We start from the raw sequence: 12,832 nt of genomic DNA, 5'->3' as shown, positions 1-12,832 counted from the left end.
TTCACAGTATGAAGGTAAAATTCCTTCATTTCACTGTAGTTAGAATGAAATAAAGAGTGAATACACTGTAGGTGTAGATGGGAAGACACTGAAGCCATCCATATGAGAAAAGATGATACTTTGAGCTAATGCAGTGAAGATGGAGGACATTTCCTAGTCAAAGACAAAGTATGCTTCCTTACTGACCTGAAATAAGATCCAAACTCTTGGTCTGAGCATTAATTTTCTCATAAATTTGAACCAATCTTCCATTTTAACCTATTAGCCTATCCCCAACCATATTCCCATACCAACTCCATTTCACTACACTGGATCAATGTTCCAAAATAAGACCTAGTCTTCCCCATCCATGTATCTCCTAACCTCATCTTTATCCAGCAAAGTTAATTACAGCTCTTTGATGCCTTTCAAATCACTTTGGTTTTATCCCTTGTAATACCTAGAAAAATATCTTCCACACGGTAGAGTTTCAATAAATGTTTGGAGAATTTGACTCTCTTGCCTCTCAGAACAGTTGACTTCTTTATCCAATATAAAACTGCTAGTTCGGGGCTTCCCTGGTGGTGAAGTGATTGAGAGTCTGCCTGCCGATGCAGGGGACACGGGTTCGTGCCCCGGTCCAGGAGGATCCCACGTGCCGCGGAGCGGCTGGGCCCGTGAGCCATGGCCGCTGAGCCCGCGCGTCCGGAGCCTGTGCTCCGCAACGGGAGAGGCCACAACAGTGAGAGGCCCGCGTACCACAAAAAAAAACCCAAAAAAACAAAACCTACTAGTTCATGGCAAAGTCAGGGGTATACTTTAATCTAAGACTTTGAGTTCTCAACCTACTTCTTTCTTGACCATACCATAAGACTTGTAATAGTCAAACTGCCTCTACCTAGATGTTCCTCTAGCATTATAAACTCAACAGTCTTATCCAAATTAACTGACTTCAACTATTTCCTATCTTCCAGCTCTTGCCAATATCTGTTAATTAAACCACCAATGGCACAGTCATCTAGATTTAACACTCCAAAGTCAGCTGAAATTCATCCACCCACAACAGGACTTCAATTACTCCCCAAGTTCGGTCAATTTCATGTCTGCAGTGCTTCTTTGCTCCATTTCACTCTATGTTGGACTTTGAAATAAGATCCTAACTGTTCTCCCCACTGCCATTAAACCCCTTCTTCATCCAATTTATTCTATAGATCAAAACAAATTAATCTTCATAAAGTACAATGCTGACCATGCCACTGCAATGATAAAACAAAGTTTTAATACTATTGAACACTATTTTAAAGTGTTTAGCTAATACAATTAGCTAAGAAAATTAAATATTTGAAAGTGCATATTGAAAATGAAGAACATATATTTTCTTTGGAGATGATATTGAAAAAATATCCTATTCTCAATAATAATAATTTTTTAAATTATAACATACCTAAAATTTTAATATAAAAATGTCTTTATACTGAAAATAAACAATAAAAATAAACTACATAAAATTATACAATAATGTTGGAAAATCAAACTAAGAATAAAAAGGCTTAAGTGGATATAAACTCCCTTTTTCTGAAATATAATTCCATATGATTGATAATTAATATATAGTACAATTTTAATGTTTCCTATTATTGTTTTTTTATTGTTTTTGTTTTGGGAACCAGGAAATAATTAAAAAATGAGCACAGAAGAATATATGTCCCAAAAAAGCTGAGAAGTGTTCGGAAAAAAGTCAGTAGTATAAATAAAACATTCTACAGGTGTAGTAATTTACTATTGTTGTGTTTCATATTACCACAACATAAGGTGCTCAAGACAATGTCCATTTATTACATCTCTTTAGGTCAGAAGTTCAGCACCACATAGGTGGGTTCTCTGCTTGGGGTGTAACACAACTAAAATTAAAGGGTCAGCTGGCTGTATTCTCATCTGAAACTTGGGGCCTTTGGGATGATGGTGTAGGAAATAATGTATGCTGCTGCTTCTCACTGAGAAACACTTCACCCTGGCTCTTCTAACAAGGCTAGATATGGAATTGAACATCTAGCACAGGCAGAGGTAAGATCTAGCATAGGGAAGCATGTGTGTTGCCAGGGCCCAGGCCATTGCATGATGGTAAAGTAAGTAAACACATAAAGGGTAGCCACACCATTACTTTGTTTATATGTTTCATATCCTTACTTTAACTCTTAAACTATTTTTATAATTTTAACAACCCTCATGTCACCTTGGCTCAGGGCAACGATATTAAAACATCCCCTTTTGGGCCTATTGACAAAGAAAGACACTGCCACCTCTGTAGTCCCACCCATTGTGAAGGTAGCATTGGGTTTAGAATATATTATTCTAAACATACAATTTTACTCATCACACATTTTTTTCATGTAACCCAACGCATTTTCTGAAAAAGTGTTATTTGTCTAAAAATATTTTAGGGTCAGCTACATGTAGTACCTACATTTTTCTCTAAAAAGAACAGCATAATATGTATTATATTCCAAATATATCTTAAAATAAATGCAGTTATGCTTACACAATATTAACAACATATTGTAAAATTTGGTGCTGGTGGACAGCAACATTTGAAAAAGCAACTCTAATTCCATGGTTTTTAATATGAAAAGCAATCATACATAAAACCTAGAGAAAAACTCACTAAGGCTGTTAAAATAAGGATGGGTCATTATTACAGCTATTTATCTAAAAGACAAATAATCGATTAACAACTTATCATCTGTAAATTATGGCATGAGATAATTTTATTACCAAATTATTAGCTGATGTTATTTCTAATCATGTTCAACCAGTGATTGGTCCTCTCCTCCCCAAATGGTCAAATCATCTCAGGGGCAACTATGAGTATATGGGGATTCCTTTGCAATTGTGATTCTACTTAAAGCAAATTTATCCCATGAATATATTTATGCTGCAGGGTATTTCCATCTAATCCTTTCCTTCTTCTAATCCACACCCTTGGAATTAAAATGAGAAGCTTTTGCACTTTAATGAATGCATAAAAACAGTATCAATAGTTACTCAACAATATTGTTTAAATTTCCCAGTGCAAAAAGAAAATGGCCAAACTCATTTCCACTGACAATGACTCAGCATGGACTCAACTGGCTCCCACCAATGCTTTCATATCCTTGATAAACACAATAGTTTGGATGAGTCCATTTCTCTGCATACACATATTTTTTTCCTAATGCTCTGAAAAGAAATAATGTGTTAAATTTGCTATTTAAAAAAAAATCAGCCAGCTTGAAACCAGAAAATTCCTAAGATGATAGGAATAAAAAATACAACTTTGTAAAAGGGATAGATCCTTGTTATGTGTCTCAAAATAGTTTTCTGAATGTCACCAGGTAAGAGAAAACCATGCGCACTTAAAATGACAGTTAAATGAGTATCTGCATATGTTTTTGTGATTGGAATTATTAAATAGAATTTTATTAAAAGATTAATACATTTATTTGTGTCTTTTCTTTAAAATAGCTGGAAAAGGTACACAAATGCAATAAGTTTCTGGTTTTTTGGCTTTGTGTATTTTTTAATTGTTTGTTTGCTTACCTGCAAAAATAGCTAAAATGCTTCTCTTCTGTTCTACAGGATATTATTCTACTTGTATAAAGAAAATCATATTAAATCTTCTAGTCTATTCATCGGGACCATACCCTAAGTCTATTTCAATGTAAAAAAAAAAAAGTAAAAATTTAGGTGTTTTTTTTTTTTTTAAATAAATGCAAAACACTGAAGAAGTGCCAATTATAATAGCTAATCCCTGATGTTTGTCTGTTTTCCTGACTGAAGTAGCCTTTTTATAATAAAGAGAAACATATCTCATGTCAAAGCCAAGCAAGGTATCTTCAAGATTTACTGAGCCTAATACTTGCTTTATTTAATATTCTGAATGAATATACATCTATGGACACAGAAGAAAAAAACTATTTTATAACTAATATGTCTGAAGTAAAAGCAGAAATTTAATCAGTAGATTGTAATTTGGAGGTTTAGAGATAACTAGCATTATTTTTGGTAAGTCCACCTCACCTCTAGGTTTTAGTTAAAGAATAAATCAAATCCTTAATAAATTTTAAAGTACTGTAATCATATCAAGCATCTTTTCCAACCATGACAGGATGAAACTAGAAAATAATTACACAAAATAACTGGAAAATTCACAAAATGTGGAAATTAAAAACATGCTAATGAACAAACAAGAGATCAAAGAAGAAATAAAAAAAAGAAATCAAAAAATACCTTGTGACAAATAAAAATATAACATACCAAACTTTGTGATACAGAAAAAGCAGTTCTAAGAGGGAAGTTCATAGCAATAAATGCCTACCTCAAGGAACAAGTCTCATATAAACAACCTAACTTTACACCTCAAGGAACTAGAAAAAGTAGAACAAACAAAAGCCGAAGTTAGAAGAAAGGAAATAAAGATTAGAGCAGAAATAAATGAAATAAAGATGAAAGAGAACATCAGTAAAACTAAGAGCTGGTTCTTTGAAAAGATAAACGAAATTGACAAGCCCCTAGCTAGACTCAGCACAGGTAAAAGGGAATGCAAATAAGTAAAATCAGAAATAAAACAGATATTAAAATTGATACCACAGAAATATAAAGGATCATAAGCGACTACTGTGAACAAGTATATGCCAACAAACTGGACAACACAGGAAAAAAATGAATAAATTCCTAGAAACCCAACCTACCAAGACTTAATTAGGGAGAAACAGAAAGTATTTATTAGCAGATCAATTACTAGTAAGGAGATTTATTCAGTAATCAAAAACCTCCCAACAAACAAAAATTCAGGACCAGATGGCTTCACTAATGAACTCGACCAAACCTCCAAAGAATTAGTAGCAATCCTTCTCAAATGCTTCCAAAAAAACAGAAGAGGCGGGAATTCTTCCAAACTCATTTTAAGAGGCCAGCACTACCCTGATACCAAAACCAAACAAGAACACTGTAAGAAAATAAAACTACAGGCCAATATCCCTAATGAACATAGATGCAAAAATCCTCAACAAAATATTAGCAAAGTGAATTCAACAATACATTAAAAAGATAACAGACCAAGTGGGATTTATTCCAGGGATGAAAAGATGATTCAACATCCACAAATCACACAATGTGATACACAACATTAACAAAATGAAAAATAAATATTATATGATCTCAACAGATGCAGAAAAAGTCACAAAATTCAAATCCATTTATGATAAAAACTCCCAACAAAGTGGGTATAGAGAGAATGTTCCTCAACATAATAAAAGCCGTATATGACAAGCCCACAGCTAATCTCATACTCAATGGTGAAAAGCTAAAAGTTTTTCCTTTAAGATCAGGAATAAAACAAGGATGTCAACTATCAACACCTTTATTCAACATAGTATTGGAAGTCCTAGCTAGAGAGCAATTAGGCAAGAAAAAGAAAAGGTATCCAAATTATAAAGGAAGAGGTAAAACTACCACGGTTTCCAGGTGACATTATATATAGAAAGCCATAAAGACTCCACGAAAAAACCACCACCAAAAAAGCAGAATAAATAATTCAGCAAAGTTGTGGGATACAAAATCAATATATTAAATTCTGCTGTATTTCTATACATCAATAACGAACTATCAGGAAGAGAAATTAAGAAAACAATCCCATTTACAACTGCATCAGAAAGAATAAAATACCTGGGAATAAACGTAACCAGGCAGATGAAAGACCTGTACACTGAAAACTATAAAACACTGATGAAGGAAACTGAAGAAGACATAAATAAAGGGAAAGATATTCTGTGCTCATAGATTGGAAGAAACAATATTGTTAAAATGTTCATACTACCCAAGGCAAACTACAGATTTAATGCAATCCCTATCAAGATTCCAATGTCTTTTTCACAGAACTAGAAAAAATAATTCTGAAGTTTGTGTGGAAACACAAAAGACCCTGAATAGACAAAGCAATCCAGAGAAAGAAAAACAAAGCTGGAGGCACTGTGCTCCCTCATTTCAAACTATATTGCAAAGCCATAGTATTAAAACGCACAGTATTGGTATAAAAACAGACACAGATTAATGAAACAGAATAGAGTGCTGAGGCAAACCCACACATATATGTCAATTAATTTATGACAAAGGAGCCAAGAATATACAATGGGGAAAGAACAATCTCTTCAATAAATGGTGTTAGGAAAACTGGACAGACACACGAAAAGGAATAAAACTCAGCCACTGCTTACAACACACAAAAATCAAATCAAAATGGATTAAACCCTTGAACATAAGATCTGAAACCAAAAACTCCTAGAAGAAAACAGACGGTAAGCTCTTCGACATAGATTCTTTGAAATATGACCTTCATCACCAAGACCTGACACCAAAAAGCAAAAGCAACAATAGCAAAAATAAACAAATGGGACTACGTCAGACTAAAAAGCTTCCACACAGCAAAGGAAACCATCAACAAAATGAAAAGGCAACCTACTGAATAGGAGTAAATATCTGCAAATCATATACCTGATAAGGAGCTAATATCAAAAATATATAACTCATACAACTCAATAGCAAAAATAAAACCTAATTTTAAAATATGCTGAAGATCTAAATACACATTTTCCTGAAGAAGATATATAGATGGTCAATAAGGACATGAAAAGATGCTCAAGATTACTAACCATCAGTGAAATGTAAATGAAAACCATAATGAGTTATCACTTCACACCTGCCAGAATGACTAGTATCCAAAAGATAAGAAATAACAAGTATTGGTGAGGATGTGGAGAAAAGAGAACCCTGGTGCACTGTTGTTAGAAATGTAAATTGGTTCAGTGACAATGGAAAACAGTAAATAGAATCCTCAAAAAATTAAAAATACAACTACCATATGATCCAGCATTCCACTTCTCGGTATTTATCCAAAGAAAATTAAAACGCTAACCAGAAAAGATATATGAGCCTCCATGTTCATTGCAGCATTATTTTTAAGAGCTAAGAAATGGAAGCAACCTCAGTATCCACCAATGGATGAGTGGATGAGGAAACTGTGGTATATATATATATATACAATGAAATATCATTCAGCCATAAAAAAGAAGCCAATCTTGCCATGTGCCACAACACGGATGGATCTTGACGGCATTATGCTGAGTGAAATGTCAGACAAAGAAAGACAAATACAGTATTATGTCTCTTACATGTGAAATCTAAAAGAAAAACAAATCAACCAAGCTCATACATAAAAAGAATAGATTGGGAGCTGCCAGAGGATGGAGTTGCGGTGGAAGAAAAGGATGAAGGGGATCAAAAGTTAAAAAGAAAAAAAATTAAAAACAAACTTCTGGGGAAAAAGAGATACAGAAAATAGATATATTGAAGGATCATTGAGATAACATGAGGGCCAGATGGAAAAAAAAATTTAATAAAAGAGTTACTCCTCTTCAGTCTTGCTTTTTCCTTTTCTAAAAAAATTCCATAAGTTAGTGGAATGCCTAGTGAAATTCCAATAAAGTCTGTAATTTAATAATAGTATAGCAATGTTAGTGTCCTAAACAAACATCAATGACAACAAAAAAAAGATTGTACCCTTTGATCTCTTCCAACAGAAACATTATATAAACCTATACTAAGCTACTGGTGACAGTCATTTAATAAATACCTATTAAATCAATGGTTGAAAGAAAAGTTAATGACTGAATCACGTAATTAGATCATTGCTGCTTCTAGTATCTTCCACATTTCCCTCACTCAGGAGCATTTCATCAGAATCACTCTGAGAAAGGGGATGTTACTAGTCAGCAACTTACGTTCCACTTCAGCAAGATCCACTAAAGTAGAATATCTGCAGATTGGCTTTCCAAATCCGCCTTTTTAAAAGCTCCTGAGGAGACTTATATGAAAATATATGAGATTTTTGTACTTAAGATACAAAAAAATATTAATCCCATAAAATTTCCTTTCTCACCATGTTTCACTGAAGCAAAAGATATTATAAATGAGATGGACATTTGGCAGTCCATTTTAAAGAAAGGACAGTAACAAATGACTTTGCCTGGAGTTTTAAGCTATTTTTTAATTAGCTGTTTCTCTGTGTATTCCAAAGAAAAATCAGTATAGTTCACATCATCCTTCAGTAGCTAACACACATGAAAGAAAATGAAACACGTTTACAAATGTTAATAGGATAAAATTGACTTTACAATATCAATATGCATTATAAACTGCAATAAAACTCACTTATCACTTATCTATTGCCATCTGGTAAAGTGTTAAGTATTCTGTGTTACATTTGGAAAAATGAATTCCCCATGTTTAGAGCTCAGTACCCTTGATGGTTATAACTGCCGGTTAATGCCGTCGTCACTCAGGGTACTACTGGGCTTTGACGTGCCCTATTGTGAGAATAGCTTGGATTTTCTAAAATCCACTTAAGGGCATTTAGGAAATGAAAGGAAGCAATTATACAACAGAGTCCCTATTTATCTTCATATCACTTGAAGAAAAAAGTACCATGGCAATGTGGATCACATCAGCCTATAAAAACTGCGCAAAACATCTTGATATGTTGCCCAGACGTTTACAGTATACGTTCAAAACTGATGTTGTATTCTACAAATATGAGTTTACTTCCCTGAATGGAATAACTGTATTTAATGCCAATCATGGCTCTTTGGTTAATAGATCTCTAAGGTTTAAATTGTATTTTATACTAAAAGCCAGTTGCAGGACTTCCCTCGTGGTGCAGCGGTTAAGAATCTGCCTGCCAATGCAGGGGACACGGGTTCAATTTCTGGTCCAAGAAGACCTCACATTCCACGAAGCCACTAAGCCCATGCGCCCCAACTACTGAGCCTGCACTCTAGAGCCCGTGAGCCACAACTACTGAAGCCCGCGCCCTAGAGCCCGTGCTCTGCAGCAAGAGAAGCTACCACAGTGAGAAGGCCACGCACCGCAGCGAAAAGTAGCCCCCGCTCGCCACAACTAGAGAAAGCCCATGCGCAACAACACCCAACACAGCCAAAAATAAAATAAAAATTTAAAGATAAAAAATAAAAGCCAGCTGCTACACATATATCAATCACAATGAGTAGTATAACTCAAAAAATAAACCATGCTGTCTAAACCCTGTTCTTTCTCCTTGCTCTATGTTCATCCTATAAAGTTAATGGCAAGTACACAGTTTAGAATTTGGGGTTATATATTATTTAGAGTCATCAGCATGTGGCACTGGGAGAGAAGCTATGAGCGTCACCAGGGGTTTTACCAAACAGAGCGTAAACTCTCCATAGAATGACATGGAGACATTTGCAGGAGCTCTCTAGAGAAAGTACAGGGCATCATTCTTTAAAAGTCAGTTTTTCCAGTCTAGCTAATTGTTACTAAAAATGTATATGTTTCTATTCCCAAAATCACATTTTCCTCATGCATTTCCTGAGTTACAGCATCTTCAAATCAGAAGAGATTCTGTATTATTCACTCAATGTCCTCATACGTCCCCCTCATAGGTTCTCCTAATGCCTAAACCATTAGCTTACTTATATGTATTTCAGGAGGTCTTCTGCTTATTAAGCAGGTAAAAATAGTTGTTACAGTTAGAAGACTTTATTTAGCAAGTGACATGGCCTTGTCCTGACACCAGTGTCTTCTGAGGTACACACTAAAGTCTGTGGGCAGTTTTCCCTTAAAAAAAAAAAATTCTTCAATAAGTGCTCATTAATTTAAAATAGGGGAGAAAACAGGCTGTAACTTTTTCGAATGTATGCTTTAGACTCTGTGCCATTAGCAAAAAGGCTATAAAGAAAGAAATTATACCAAAGAACATGGTATTCACATTAATATTACTTTTCCATAATATTCTTCTTCTAACCATCAAATAAAACTTATTTTAGACAACTAGAGGAGACAAAACCTAGAGGGGTGGGTTAGGGAGGGTGGAAGATGCAAGAGGTAGGAGATATGGGGATATATGTATATGTATAGCTGATTCACTTTGTTATAAAGCAGAAACTAACACACCATTGTAAAGCAATTATACGCCAATAAAGATGTTAAAAAAAACTACATGCCCTTCTGGGTTTTTTTTCCCCGTGGTCCCAAGATGGCCCTTATAATTCATTTAGTTCAAGTTCTTAATTTCACAGATTAAGATGAGACATAACATTCAAAGTAATGTTTTATCTAACTGAATTGGTTACATCTCTTCAAAATAATTTTTTCAATGCAATAATGCCTTAGCTTATGAAATACATACATATTTAATTTTTCTCTAATTTATTATAGCATACACTGATTTAAGACCTGGTTTAGTATAAAATAGCAAGAGAAAACAGTTACTTTAACAACAGACTTGTGATTATGAACTATTTAAAATTGCTAGCAGCATGGATCAGCTGATTCTGATTTTCATTTAACTAACAGAACCAACAAGATTATATTGTTAAACAATTTGGAATTTAAATAGAGCTAAGAGTGATATTATGTTTGAAAGGTAAATCATTTTTGAAGCATTGTTCTCTGGCTGCAACTGTAATTATTATATTTTTCCAGATTTGGATAAATTTTTGATGAACACGGATGCCATAAGACTTGACCAACCGTAAAGATTTTTGAGTTTCACTTATCACTCTTCAATAACTCAATGAGTAAAGATTACAAATTTCTGGACAAACCTTATTTGGCCAGGACCTGATACTCATTTATCAGTGAATTGAAGTATTGCAGAGAGTAGTCTGTAAAAGCCTGATTACCTGCTATACCCACAACCACAGGTGAGTGCTTACATAGTGATTGGTCGTGACCTGCTCTCCCTGCTATAAATGGTAGGCTAGAGATCGGCATTCAACCACTGAGATGGTCTGGTTTTAAAAAAAAATAAATTGAACATTGATAAATAGAAGTATTTGATCCAGTGTGTTGATTTTTTCAACAAACAATCTTTTCTCTTGGATAAATTGAATTTGAGACCTTTATAAAGGAAAAATGAGTAATAATTAGCAAGGTTTATTATCCAATGATTGAAACAAATTCCAAATATACTACCAAATGTTCAGTTATCATTTAACATCCCTAGAATGGCAGGTGTCCTTGGCCCTCTGCCTTTGATAAAATTTTTGAAATGGGCTGTACTTCTGAGTCAAAAGGGAAAGGGATGGAGATATGTTTTGGTTTCAACTTTAATTCAATAGGTTACCAGTATTACAAAACCAGGAAGACTTTGTGTTACTGTGATAGGATTGCCACAACCAAGTATCACAAACTGGGTGATTTAAACAACAGAAATTGATTGTCACAAAAAAGGCTGGAAGTCCAAAATCAAGGAGTTGGCAGGGTTGGTTCCATCTGAAGCCTGTGAGGGAAGGATTTGGTCCAGGCCTCTCTCCTTGACTTACAGTTGACCTCTCCATCCTATGTCTTTTCACATCATTTTCCCTGTGTGTCTCTGTGCCTAGATTTCCGTTTTATAAGGACACCAATCATATTCCATTAGGGTCCAATCTAATTTTAACTTGATTTTCTCTGTAAAGACCCTAATTCTAAATAAGGTCACATTCTGAGGTACTGGCTATAAGGATTCAACATATGAATTTTAAGTTGGGGTGGGGGGAACACAACTCAACCCATTAACACTCTGTAACAATAAATTCCAGATTTTTAGCTTTAATTGAAAAAAATAAATCACACGACTTGGCAACTGTGAGCTTGCATTCCTGCAAAGCCTCCATCAGCATGGGTTAAGCTGTGGTTGCTCTCTCCTGTATGCCATGCTTTCGCTTTTTCTGTTGTCCTAATCTCTTAATTCCTTAATCTCTGGTTTAATGCTTGTCATCTGTAAATTTATGAATACCAAGAACTATTTTAAGCCTTTCTGTTCTTGGAATAATACACAAACATTTAACTTCCCGTTCTACTAGTGTGAACTGCACTGAATCTAGTCTTTCACGACTGCCGTGAGTACAGCCATCTTTCTTTTATGTATAATTATTGGACCAACCATGTGATAGGTTCAGACTGAACTATTAAGTGGCTAAAAGCCATTATCAGCAGCTACTCAACATAATAAAATGGATCTAAAGAAACTGGTTGAATTAAAAGAGTTAGGAACTATGGGTCTAATCTCCACATTTCTCTTTTGACCACATGTTAGACATGCAACAACCAAGCATCAGTAAAAGAAAAAAAGACATTCTAGAAAAATTTATGATTGTCTGTCAAGCCCACAAATCAGATTTCATTTTCCCTTGGTGGGAACAATATTCAAATCATAACGTGTCCTTTTTTTTTAAAAAAAATTGACTATCCTCTTGTTTAAATGAAAGTGTCTCAGGTTGGAAACTTTGATTTTGACTTCCTCTAAAAAGGAAAAGCCAAAAAATAAAAAAATTTTTAAGTAAATAAAAAGGGAAAGCCAATCCAATACACATGTTTTGGAGGAGAGGAAATGTGTCAAACCGTCAAACTACACCCCAATTCCACAGCATTGGGGAAGTATGTCTATCTTCTTGATTAGAGATTCCTTTAGAAGCTGCCAATGTTAGCAATTTAAAAACAAACCAAAAAAACTGCCAAACGCACACAAACATTAAGAAGTAAGCAAAATCTACGTGGAGTAGAAGTCACAACACTGATCAGAAAATAGAGAGAAGGCGGCAAAGCAGGAGGAAGCAGGTAAGACAGGAGAGAAGTAGGCAGGAGGGAGCCATATCAGGACAGAAGTAAAATTCCCACTGGGTCACCAGAGCTGGTGACAGACTATAAGAGCTACTGATTTACCCCTGACAAGGATAAACAAAGTTTTAGCTCCTCTGGGCTCCCTTGGTCCCCAAGGTATCCTTAAAATAAAGCCCCC

The sequence above is a fragment of the Neophocaena asiaeorientalis genome, unplaced genomic scaffold (assembly GCF_003031525.2).
Source record: "Neophocaena asiaeorientalis asiaeorientalis breed wild unplaced genomic scaffold, Neophocaena_asiaeorientalis_V1.1 scaffold70, whole genome shotgun sequence".
Classification (NCBI taxonomy): Eukaryota; Metazoa; Chordata; class Mammalia; order Artiodactyla; family Phocoenidae; genus Neophocaena; species Neophocaena asiaeorientalis.
The sequence above is the reverse complement of the archived record's forward strand: the minus strand, read 5'-3'. Positions refer to the sequence as shown.